Source organism: Chelonoidis abingdonii, chromosome 5 (genome assembly GCF_003597395.2).
Source record: "Chelonoidis abingdonii isolate Lonesome George chromosome 5, CheloAbing_2.0, whole genome shotgun sequence".
Classification (NCBI taxonomy): domain Eukaryota; kingdom Metazoa; phylum Chordata; order Testudines; family Testudinidae; genus Chelonoidis; species Chelonoidis abingdonii.
In genome coordinates, this window is record NC_133773.1 from 72430069 (window position 1) to 72441433 (window position 11365).

General features: G+C 45.0%; 2 protein-coding genes across 4 annotated transcripts in view; one reads left to right on the forward strand and one right to left on the reverse strand.

The window, feature by feature from the left end:
• NEK1 (NIMA related kinase 1) overlaps positions 1-1513 on the reverse strand; it is a 118362-nt gene extending 116849 nt beyond the window's left edge. Inside the window, exon 1 of the mRNA XM_075066367.1 lies at positions 1038-1513. The gene's annotated coding sequence lies outside the window, so the exon portion shown is untranslated. The remainder of the gene's footprint in view (positions 1-1037) is intronic.
• A 60-nt stretch (positions 1514-1573) lies between these two features.
• The window catches only part of CLCN3 (chloride voltage-gated channel 3), a 116937-nt gene continuing 107145 nt past the window's right edge, over positions 1574-11365 (forward strand). For 2 of the 3 annotated variants that reach the window (XM_032803671.2, XM_032803674.2), the window contains exon 1: positions 1575-1746. The gene's annotated coding sequence lies outside the window, so the exon portion shown is untranslated. Of the gene's footprint in view, positions 1747-11365 lie in introns of all 3 variants that reach the window. The other variant, XM_032803679.2, reaches the window with a different exon arrangement.

Below are 11365 nucleotides of genomic sequence, written 5' to 3' on the forward strand. Positions count from 1 at the left end.
GTTTACCTGCCCAGCTTTCTTGCCTACTTGCACATAGCTGCACTCCATGTAGGGCAGTCTCAGCTCATGCTACATGGACACCCTCATGAAAGCAGGCTACTGGCCCTGAGTGGGGGCAGGGTCAGAACCTGGCCCACACCCGTGGGCAGATCTTTTCCAATAAAACAAGCTAGAACCAGCACCCTATAGAATGCAGATTTCACAGGAGACCAGTATTTCTCAAATTGGGGGTCCTGACCCAAAAGGGAGTTGCAAGGGGGCTGCAAGGTTATTTTAGGGGTTCAAAGCATCATCAACCTTCCTTCTGCAATGCCTTCAGTGCTGCATGGCCAGAGAGCGAGGGCTCTTGGCCGGGTGCCCAACTTTGAAGGCAGAGCCCCAATAGCAGCAGCACAGAAGTAAGGGTGGCAAAACCATACCATGCCACCCTCACTTCTACACTGTTGCCTTCAGAGCTGGAGAGTCAGAGAATGGCAGCTGCAGAGCTAGGGCCCAGCTCTGAAGGCAGCAATGCAGAAGCAAGCATGGCAATACCATACCACCCTGACTTCTGCGCTGCTGCTGGCAGTGGATCTGCCTTCAGAGTTGGGCTCCCAGCCAGCAGCCGCCACACTCCAGTTGCCCATTTCTGAAAGCAGAAGGGTAGAGTACGAGAATCCCCCTGCCCAACTATAACCTGGCGACTCTGTTTTACCCAGATTTCTGAGTATTTTCAAGTCGCAGCCATTTCTTTTCATTTCTCTCTCTCTTTCTAGGCCTGGGTCAGCTGATTCAGGCTTGCAGTACTCAGGCTGCAGAGCTATAAAATTGCAGTGCAGACGTTCAGTCTTGATCTGGAGACCGTGCTCTGACCTTCCCCCCTCCTGCACCAACCTTTTGTGTACAATTACTGCACTGTGAAATTTCATACGTCAATATCTGAAATAATGAAATTTACATTTTTTAAAATCCTATGACCATGAAAGTGCCTGAAATGGACCCTGAATTTAGTAGGGCTCTAGTTTTAATCCCGCTGTTGCTGTGAATGCTCATCTTACCCGTAGCATTAGTTTAGGTATAACTCGTTTTATTCCTAATCCAACTTTCATCCACACCAAAATGTCTCCAGCTGGAGAAAGCGGATCGGGCTCCATGGGGATGCCGATGCGGGAGCTAGTAAGGCAGCGAGGACGTACAGCTGCGGTTAGACCACCCCAACGGGGGCAGTGCCAGAGCTCTATGCAACTATCTCCTCTGCTGTCACAGCGAGCGCTGGGGGTGCAGAAGAAAGTCGCCGTCGAACTATAGACGGTGAGTGGCCCCAGCGTGCGGGGCGCCGCAGTTTAGCGACCGCGCTGAGCCCAGCCCCCCGACTATACGCCGCGGTTTATTCACCCTGCGCTGTTCCCCCCCTCGGGTCCAAGCTGCTGCGGGACGCCCCCTTAGCGTGAGGGGCGGAGCGGGGCCGGGCGCTGCGCTGCGGAGCGAGGCAGCGCCGGGACACCACCCGCCCTAGGCACCGGAACTGGGCCGCGGCGTGGCGGAAGTGTCGTGGCTGCTACGCGCATGTGCGGGAGGAAGCCCCGCCCACTCGCGGCGTGGGGTGGGGCCGGCTACGCGAGCGCTGGCGCGGGGAAGGGGGAGTCCGGCGGCCGCGATCGCTCCTGGACCCCGCCCCGGGCAGGCTTCTCTGCGCTGCCCAGCGCTCGGAACAGGAGGATGCGCGAGCGCTTCCTCCGGGAGCAGCAGGCGGCGCTACTCGGCAAGGTACGGCGGGCCCGGCGGAGGGACACGGGACGGGGCAGCTTGACGCGGGCGCTGTGTGCCGGGAGCTGCAGCCCGAAGGCTGGGGCTGCGAGATGGGGAGAGTCTGGTCGGGAGTGAACGCTTTGGGGTGGGGAGGGCGCTAGTTCTTGGGTTCAGAGGCGATGAGGGAGGTTCCAGTGTGGCGCCTGCGGCCGTAGTGATGCTGTGCCTGTTTCCACGCTCCCCTCGTCTGCCAGGGGCTATGGGCTGCTTTGCCCATGCCTTGGAGCGCTGTGCGGCGGGGAGCGGGTCACCTCCCCGCTGAGTGTGTCTGGCCCCCGGGGCAGGTTGGCTGCTGTCTGTGCAGTGGGCTGAAGTGAGGTAGCTGAGTTCCTGATTTTTCTCCTCTAAAGCTTTAACTTCATTGCTTCAGAAATGACCCCGTTGTTTGTTGGCGTCTCTACATGTGTAGGAAAAGGGCTTTCTCCTTAGAAACTCTCCATCTTGAATATAATTATAAAATTAGCTACAATGTTTGTTCCTTGGGTACACAGGCTCTCTGTTTTAGAAAAGAATAACCCCATCTGCTTGTGTTTGGTGACCTCACATCAGGAAGGAAGGTTGGTTAGAGACACTTGCTTTGGAGCATGCTAATTTGCCCCTTAAATAACTAGAGAAGATATTGGAAGAGATTGGTAACAGGAATTGACCTAGAATTGTAGGACTGGAAGGGACTTTGAGAGGTCTTCTAGTCCAGTCCCCTGCACTCAAGGAAGGACCAAGCATTATCTAGACCATTCTTGACAGGTGTTTGTCTAATCTGCTCTTGAAAATCTCCAGTGTTGGAGATTCCAGAACCTCCCTAGGAAATTTATTCTAGTACTTAACCATGGTGACAGTTAGTTTTTCCTAATGTCCAGCCTAAACCGACCTTGCTGCAATTTAAGCCCGTTGCTTTTTGTCATATTCTCAGGGGCTAAGGAGAACAATTTTTCTCCTTCCTCCTTTTAGCAGCCTTTTATTTACTCAAAAACTGTTATGTCCCCTCTGTCTTCTCTTTTCCAGACTAAACAAACCCATTTTTTTCAGTATTTTCTTGCAGGTCATATTTTCTAGACCTTTAATCATTTTTGTTTTCCTACTCTGGACTTTGTCCAAATCTTTCCTGAAACGTAGTGCGCAGAACCGGACCCAATATGCTAGTTGATTCCTAATCAGCGTGGAGTAAAACAAAAGAATTACTTCTTGTCTTGCTTACAAGACTCCTGCTAATACACCCCAGAATGTTCACTTTTTTTGTTACACTGTTCGCTCATATTTAGCTTATGCTCTATTATGACTTCCAGATCCCTTTCCACAGTACTCCTTTCTAGGCAGTCATTTCTCATTTTGTCTGTGTGCAACTGCTTGCTCCTTTCTGAGTGGAGTACTTTGCATTTGTCCTTACTGAATTTCATCCCACTTACTTCAGACCATTTCTCCGGTTTGTCGAGATCATTTTGAATTTTAATCCTATCCTTCAAAGCACTTGCAAGCCCTATCAGCTTGATATTGTCCACCAATTTTATATGTGTACTCTATGCCATTGTCTAAATCATTGATGTGTATATTGAACAGAACTGGACCCAGAACTGATCCCTGTGGAACCCCACTTGCTATGCCCTTCCAGCTTGACTGTGAACAACTGATAACTATCTGGGAACCATTTTCCAACCACTTTTGCAGTCACTTTATAGTAGCTCCATCTAGGTTTCATATCCCTAGTTTATTTATGAAAAGATCATGTGAGACAATATCAAAAGCCTTACCAAAGTTAAATTATACCACATCTACTGCTTCCCCACCCCAATTCACAAGGCTTGTTACCCTATCAAAGAAAGCTGTTAGATTGATTTCACACAATTTATTCTGATTTTTACTTATCTTCTAGATGTTTATAAATTGACTACTTAATAGTTTGCCCATATTATCTATCTGGGTACTGAATTTAAGCTGACTGGTCTGTAATTCCCCAGGTTGTACTTATTTCCTTTTTGGCACTATACTTGCCCAGTCCACTGGAAACTCTCCCATGACTTTTTGAAGATAATTGCTAATGGATCAGATATTTCTTTAGTCAGCAAGTTGAGTATTCTAGGATGTATTTCATCAGGCCCTGGTGACTCGAAAACATTTAACTTGTCTAACTCTGTCTACACTACAGAGTTTTGTCAATGCAAGTTATGCCGATGTACACCCAAAGCTGTAATTAAACTACTGTTGCATGTCCATGCTATGCTCCTTGTATTAGTGGAGTGCATCATTGTCATAAACAGATAGCTAAGGGTTAATGTTTCTTTTACCTGTAAAGGGTTAACAAAGGGAACCAAACACCTGACCAGAGGACCAATCAGGAAACCGGATTTTTCAAAGTGAGGCGAGGAACTTCTGGGTGTGTTTTGTCTTTGATCGCCTGTTTGTTTTCCTCGGCTATGAGGGAAGAGCTTTTTTTTTTCCTATCTCCAAGCTTCTTTCTACCCTTCTGTTCCCAAGTTGTGAGTACAAAGGAAAAGCAATAGGTTTATATTGTATTTGTATTTACATGTGTGGAGTGCTGGAAGTGTTTAAATTGGATATCTTTTTGAATAAGGCTGATTATTCATATTTTCTTTTAAGCAATAGCCCCTGTGTTATGTCATCTTGATGCAGTGATCATGTCGTGTTTTTCTTTCTTTTTTATATAAAGCTTTCTTTTTAAACTTGTTGAATTTTCTTTTCTAGTTAAGGCAAGGGGATAGGAATCTCTGTGCCAGGAGTACTGTCTTTCTCAGTGGAGAGGGAGGGGAGAAGAAGGAGGGGGGAAGGTAAATCGTCCTCCTGTTTTGTGTTTCAAGGGATTGAAGCAGGGAAATCTCCTAGTATCCCCAGGGCGGGAAAATCTGGGAGGAAGTAAAGAGCAGGAAGGGAAGTGGGTTATTTCCCTTGGTTGGAGGCTCAGGGCATCTGAGTCTTGGGGGTCCCCCAGGGAAAGGTTTGGGGAGACCAGAGAGTTTATCAGGTACTCAGAATCCTGATTGGTGGCAGTGAGATAAGATCCAAGCTGGTAATTAAGCTTGGAGGTTCATGCTAAGCACGCAGATTTTGGACGCTAAGGTCCAGATTTGGGACAGAGGCTTATTACAATCATAATAGCAGTTCTTGCATTGACAAGAGAGCAGTGCAGTGTGGGAAGCTATCCCACTGTGCAGTTGGGTGAAGGGTGGTTAAGGAAGGGTTTGCAGAGCCTCATGGGGGCAGATACAGTATCACATGATGAAGGTTTCTCAATCCCATCATTCCATAGGCATCCTGCTACATTGCCAGCTGCTTTTCAATGCCCTGGTAATCTGCAACCCAGTCATCTCTGTCATAAAGCATGGATCCTGCATTGCTGTTCACATTGTGCCATGTGTTATGAACACAAGGCTGTAAGAGGAGCCCAATGGGGAGCTATTTGGCTGAGGGATTTCTTGAAGGAGCATATTAATACTGAGCCACAGTAATGTGTGTTGCTGTAGTGTGCTAAGCCTGGCTTTGTTTGTTTGCACTGTGCTATGAACCTTGCAAAGATTGCTGTGTGTGCCTGAAAAGTAACACATTTTAAATCTCTTTTGAAAGTAACACAGAAATATGACCAAACTGACATTGCTGAACACTAACACAAGAAGCCCACAGAAGGGTGAGGAGGGGGAGAGTTGATGACAAGGAGTGCATGTGTATGTGAGAGAGAGAGAGACAGTGAGAGTGTGTGTGTATTGGGGGGAGTGAGTATGTTGGCATGCTGTCTCTTTAAGTATATAGTTCACTAGCCTAAACACTTGTTCAGACAGCAGCTGGAAGCTATCAATCCTGAGGCCTAAGCTGGTGCATAGACAGCTGGTGTTTCTCTGTCTCTTCATCCCAACTTAGCAGAGACTGGTACACAGGCTGGAGGAGAGGGACACTCGGACATCAGCCCCCACCTCCCTCTCTGGCTCTGCACAGAACATCAGGAGTCTTCCTTCCACCCCTCCGCAACAGCAGCCCACACTGCCTGGCACTGTGGTCCTAGTGCTAGGGAGAGCAGGATTTTGTGTTGGTGTTTTGATTCCATGATTCCATCCGAGTTCTCCCACAGACCAAGGAGATCCACCTCCTCCCCTGTACTCCAGGGTGGAATGTGTTTGCTGCGAGGAGCCGGTATGCTCAGCTGGGCAATAGCTCTCTATGCTGAGCAATTTCAAAACTTCCTGGGGCTTTGAATGGGAAGGGGTGTGTGCCCTGTATAGCTGAATGCAGGGTAGCAGAGTTCAAAACGGTGAGCAGAGCAGTCACGGTGAGCATTGTGGGCTCCTAGAGGCCAGTTACGGTGACATAATGAACGCAGTGTCTACACTGACTTTTTGTCCATTTAACCTTGCTGCAAAAAGCTCTGCGCCTCTTGTGAAGATGGTTATTTTGTCAGCAGAGCAGGAGAGTTTTGTTAGTGAGGAGCATTATAGTGTGTGCACCTCACTGCCTTTTGCCAACAAAACTATGTAGTGTAGACAAGGCCTAGGTAACTTTTAGCTTGTTCTTTCCATATTTTAGCCTTTTATCTTAACTCATTTTCACTAGCGTTCACTGTTAGACATCTAATTGCTACTAACCTTTTCGGTGAAAAGCGAAACAAAAAAGTCATACAGCACTTCTGCCATTTCCACATTTTCTGTTACTATTTTCCCACCTTCGTTGAGTAATGGGCCTACCTTGTCCTAGGTCCTCCTCTTCCTTCTAATGTATTTATAGAATGTTTTCTTGTTACCCCTTTATGTCTGTAGCTAGTTTAATCTCATTTTGTGGCTTGGGCTTTCTAGTTTTGTACCTACATATTTGGGTTGTTTGTTTTCTTCCTTTTGTAATTTGACTTAGTTTCACTTTTTGTAGGACTCCTTTTCTGAGTTTCAGATCACTAAAGGTCTGGTTAAGATGGGATGGTCTCTTGCTGTACTTACCTTTCGTACACAGTGGGATTATTTGCTTTTGTGCCCTTAATCATATCTTTCTGGAAAAATGCCGATTCTCTTGAACTGTTTTTCCCTTTAGACTTGTTTCTGAGGTGATCTGAGTTTGCTAAAGTGTGCCTTCTTGAAATCCATTATATTTATTGTGCTGTTATCCCTCCTACCATTCCTTAGAATCATGAATTCTACCATTTCATGATCACTTTCACCTAAGCTGCCTTCCACTTTCAAATTCTCAACCAGTTCTTCCCTATTTGTCAAAATCAAATCTAAAACAGTCTCTCCCCTAGTAGCTTTCTCCACCATCTGAACTAAAAAATTGTCTCCAATAAATTCCAAGAACTTGTTGGATAATCTGCACCCTGCCTTATATTTTCCCAACAGATGTATGTGCAGTTGAAGTACCTCATCACCATCAAGTCCTGTGCTTTGGATGATTTTGGTAGTTTTAAAAAAGCATCATCCACTTTTCCTTCCTGGTTAGGTGGTCTGTAGTAGACACCTACCCTGACGACACCCTTTTTTTTTTTTTTAGCCCTTTTATCCTTACCCAGAGACTTTCAACAAGTCTGCGTCCTATTTCCCTCTTAACCTCAGTCCAAATGTATACATTTTTAATATATAAGGCAACACCTCCTCCCTTTTTTTCTCTGCCTGTCCTTCCTGATCAAGCTGTACCCTTCTATGCCAATATTCCAGTAATGCATATTACCCCCACCAAGTCTCTGTGATGTCATAGTAGTGTTTATTAACTAGGATTTCAAATTCTTCCTGCTTATTCCCCATACTTCTTGAATTAGTATACAGACATCCAAGATTTTGATTTGATTTTACCCCCTCTGTTCTCTCTTGTCTCTTCCTTATCCCTACTGTAATGGCCCATGGTCCCTCCCAGATTCTGACCCTTCTTCCAGAGACATCAGGTCTTTCATGTTCTTCTGTGAAGTACTAGTTCTAGGTCATGAGGTACAACCCCTAAAATTAGAACAGGGCGGAAAGCAAACAAATGTGTTGTTTACTGTTTTCAGATGAGTTGTGTTAAAACCACATTTTGATTGATTGATCAGCGCTGATAAATACAACTGCATAAGAGCTACATTTTTAGTAGCCAGTACAGAAGTACAGTAACAGTGTCAGATCATAAAGTTACTGGTCTTTTTTTTTTTTTTTTAATTTAGGTAAAATATCAAGAAAACAGTTTTTGAAGCTTCTGGTACCAAGTTGTTTTAGAAAAGAAATTCAGATATAATTAAAAAATATTCAAGTTAATATAAGTAAAAGATGGAAGCCTTCTAGAAAATATCTGTACCCACATTTCTTTTACAAGGTATAAGATCTCTGAAGTTTATGGGGAAAACTTTGGGCAGGGAAACTAAGTCATTATGTGTGATACCATATTCAAATTGCATTAGTACTTTTTGTGATGTTCCCCTGGTGTTATCTGGACCAATGATCTGCTAGGTCACTCCAATCCTCAACTCTCTGAGCCAGCCTTACCCTGCTCTGTTGTGAGAACCCTCACTCCTGGATGGTTCCTGCACAGCCTCTAGCGTGTAAGCTGCTCCCAGCTATGTGAGTGAGCACTTTTGGCCAGCCGCTTCTTGGATTGTGCAACCAAATGACACTAGCCAATATCTTTGGTACCAAGTTGTTCTAGAAAAGAAATTCAGATATAATTAAACCTCCATCTTGCAGTGTCCAGTTATGCCCGCTGGATGCTGCATGCTTATATGAGTTGTCAATTTAACAAAGAAATTGATATGTTATCAGGCTTGTTATCCCAAGGGGGAGTCTCTGACACACTTCAAAACAGACACACTGCTTCAGGTAGAATAATCCAACAAATTTATTAACTACAAAAGACAGATTTTAAGTGATTATAAGTCAAAGCACAAGAAGTCAGATTTTGTCAAATGAAATAAAAGCAAAATGCATTCTAAGATTTTAACACTTTCAGTGCTCTTACAAACTTATATGCATCTCACCACAGGCTGGCTGGTTGCCCTTTAGCCAGGCCCTCCCCTTTGATCAGTGCTTCAGTTGTTTGGTGTGTTGTCTGTAGATGGAGGTGGAGCAGAGAGAGAGAGAGAGCATGGCAAATGGCTCTCCCTTTTATCATGTCCTTTCTTCTTTCTTGGCTCCCCACCCATTTTCAGACTCAGGTGAGCATTACCTCATCATAGTCCCAAACTGACCAAGGGAAGAGGGGTAACTCGAGGGTCCAGTGGATCCTTTGTTGCTATCTAGGCCAGTGCCTTTGTTCCTGTGAGGCTCGGCTGGGTTTGTCTCATACATGCCCTGATGAGGTGTGAACTGCTCCTTTGCTCCTGGAGAGTTTTATCTGGTCTTGTTTTAAGCCATGAGGGCACATTTTCAGCCTCATAATTATATAAATGAAATTACAACCTATAACATTATTATAACAACAATGCTTAGTGCATCGTGAGCCTTCCAAAGACACCTAACATGACAAGGTTTGCATTGGATACCACACAATCATAAGGATGAACATGGGGGTGCAGAGTGTTCCCCACCGAGGTACAGAGCATCACAGTTTTCAGTTGCATTATGGTGTCCGACCTTACTACACAGGAGGGCCAATAACCCTTAACACAACCTTGTGAGGGCTAAATAGATTCTGTTTTATGTATATTTAGATAGACAATACTGTACATAGAAACAACCTATTTAAAAACAAAGTAATCAATGCATAAAACGTGTATCAGAGTTATAGAAAATGAGGAAAATCTATAGGAAACATAACTAACATGATGTAAACATGATGACAAAATGCTAGTATATTTTGTTAACAAAGGCCACGGGCCTCATGATTGGCCATACATGGCCTGCGGGCCATAGGTTGGGCCCCTGTGCATTAGAGCTAATGCTTATCTCTCCTTTAACAGATGTTTATGATGTCATCATGACATGTAACCCAAGGCAACATGTATGATTCAGTATAAACACTGATTTTAATGGAATGGTTAATTCATTTTAAGACTTGACATTCAGAAGTGGTATTGATATTGTATCTGTTTTCTAGGAATGTTACTGGTGTTATACTGTAAAGATTTAAAAAATGCATCTTCATGTAATAGTGTGAATTATATATGTAGAGCTTCGAATATAAAATACCCAAATCACCCCGCCCCTCCAATTTTTTTTTTACAAAGTACAGCTATCTGTTAATTGAAAACATTTCTATCAGGGCTGGCTCCAGGTTTTTTGCTGTCCCAAGGGCACCTCCCCCGTTTCCTCCCCCAAAAAAAGCCGTAGTGCTGCTGCCAAAGTGCAAAAAAAAAAAAAGACGGAGTGCCACCCCTTGAAAAGGGCCGCCCCAAGCACATGCTTGGAATGCTGGTGCCTAGAGCTGGCACTAATTTCTATAAATATAGAAATCTAAAAAATGCTGGAGTTAAGGTAAGCAAACAACCTTAACTCTGATGCTTCCTCTTTTAGATTATAAGATCTTGGGACAAGAAGGTGCCCCTTTCTATGTCTGTGCAGCATCTAGCCCAGTAGAGCCCAATCTGGTTTGCCATTAGGTGTGACCACAATATAAAGATTAATATGTTTCTACTAATAGGGATTAGACACATCATGTGTATTACAGCAGCTTGAAACTTGGTTTCATGTTCACTTGTCAGTTACATAAACTCCTTATCTTTCTTGGCAGACTTTCGTGAATACCTTTATTCTCTGTCACTGTTAACTGATCGGGATTGATGGTGATATTGCAGGGGTCTGCAACATTTCAGAAGTGGTGTGTCAAGTCTTCATTTATTCACTCTGATTTAAGGTTTCGCGTGTCAGTAATACATTTTAGCGTTTTTAGAAGGTCTCTCTCTGTCTATAATATATAAGTAAACTATTTTTGTATGTAAAGTAAATAAATGGCTACACTTACATTTTTGCAGCGCTGGTAGTTACAGCTATGTAGGGCCAGCGCAGCAGTGTGTCCACACTGACAGCTACCAGCGCTGCAGTGTGGCCACATTTGCAGCATTTGCAGCGCTGTTGGAAGTGGTGCATTGTGGGCAGCTATCCCACAGAGCACCTCGTCCCATTTTGGTGCTGTGGGTTGTGGGAAGGGGACGGAAGGGTGCGGGTCATTCTGCTTCCTGTCCCAACTCCCCGTGGTGCATCGCTACACATCCCAGCAGTTTGGCGCCATTGTGAGTCTGCAGCGTGATTTCAGTAAGAAATGGAGCCCGAGCTACTGAGGACTTTGCTGATGAATGTTGCCAGCACATCACGTTTGGCAGTTGAGCTATTCCTTCAGCTCCAAAGTGACAGTGAGGAGTCCGATGATATCGATTCGCTTGACAATAAATTGCTTGTGGCAGTAACGGACATGCTCAGCACCGTGGAACGCCACCTTTGGGCTCGGGAAACAAGCACTGAGTGGTGTGATCACATCGTCCTGCAAGTCTGGGATGACAAGCAGTGACTGCAGAACTTTTGGATGAGAAAAGCCACTTTCATGGGACTGTGTGCTGAGCTCGCCCCAACCCTGCGGCGCAAAGACACAAGATTGAGAGCTGCCCTGTCAGTGGAGAAGTGGGTGGCTATTGCAGTCTGGAAGCTGGCAACTCCAGACAGCTACCGATCGGTCGCAAACCAGTTTGGAGTGGGAAAGT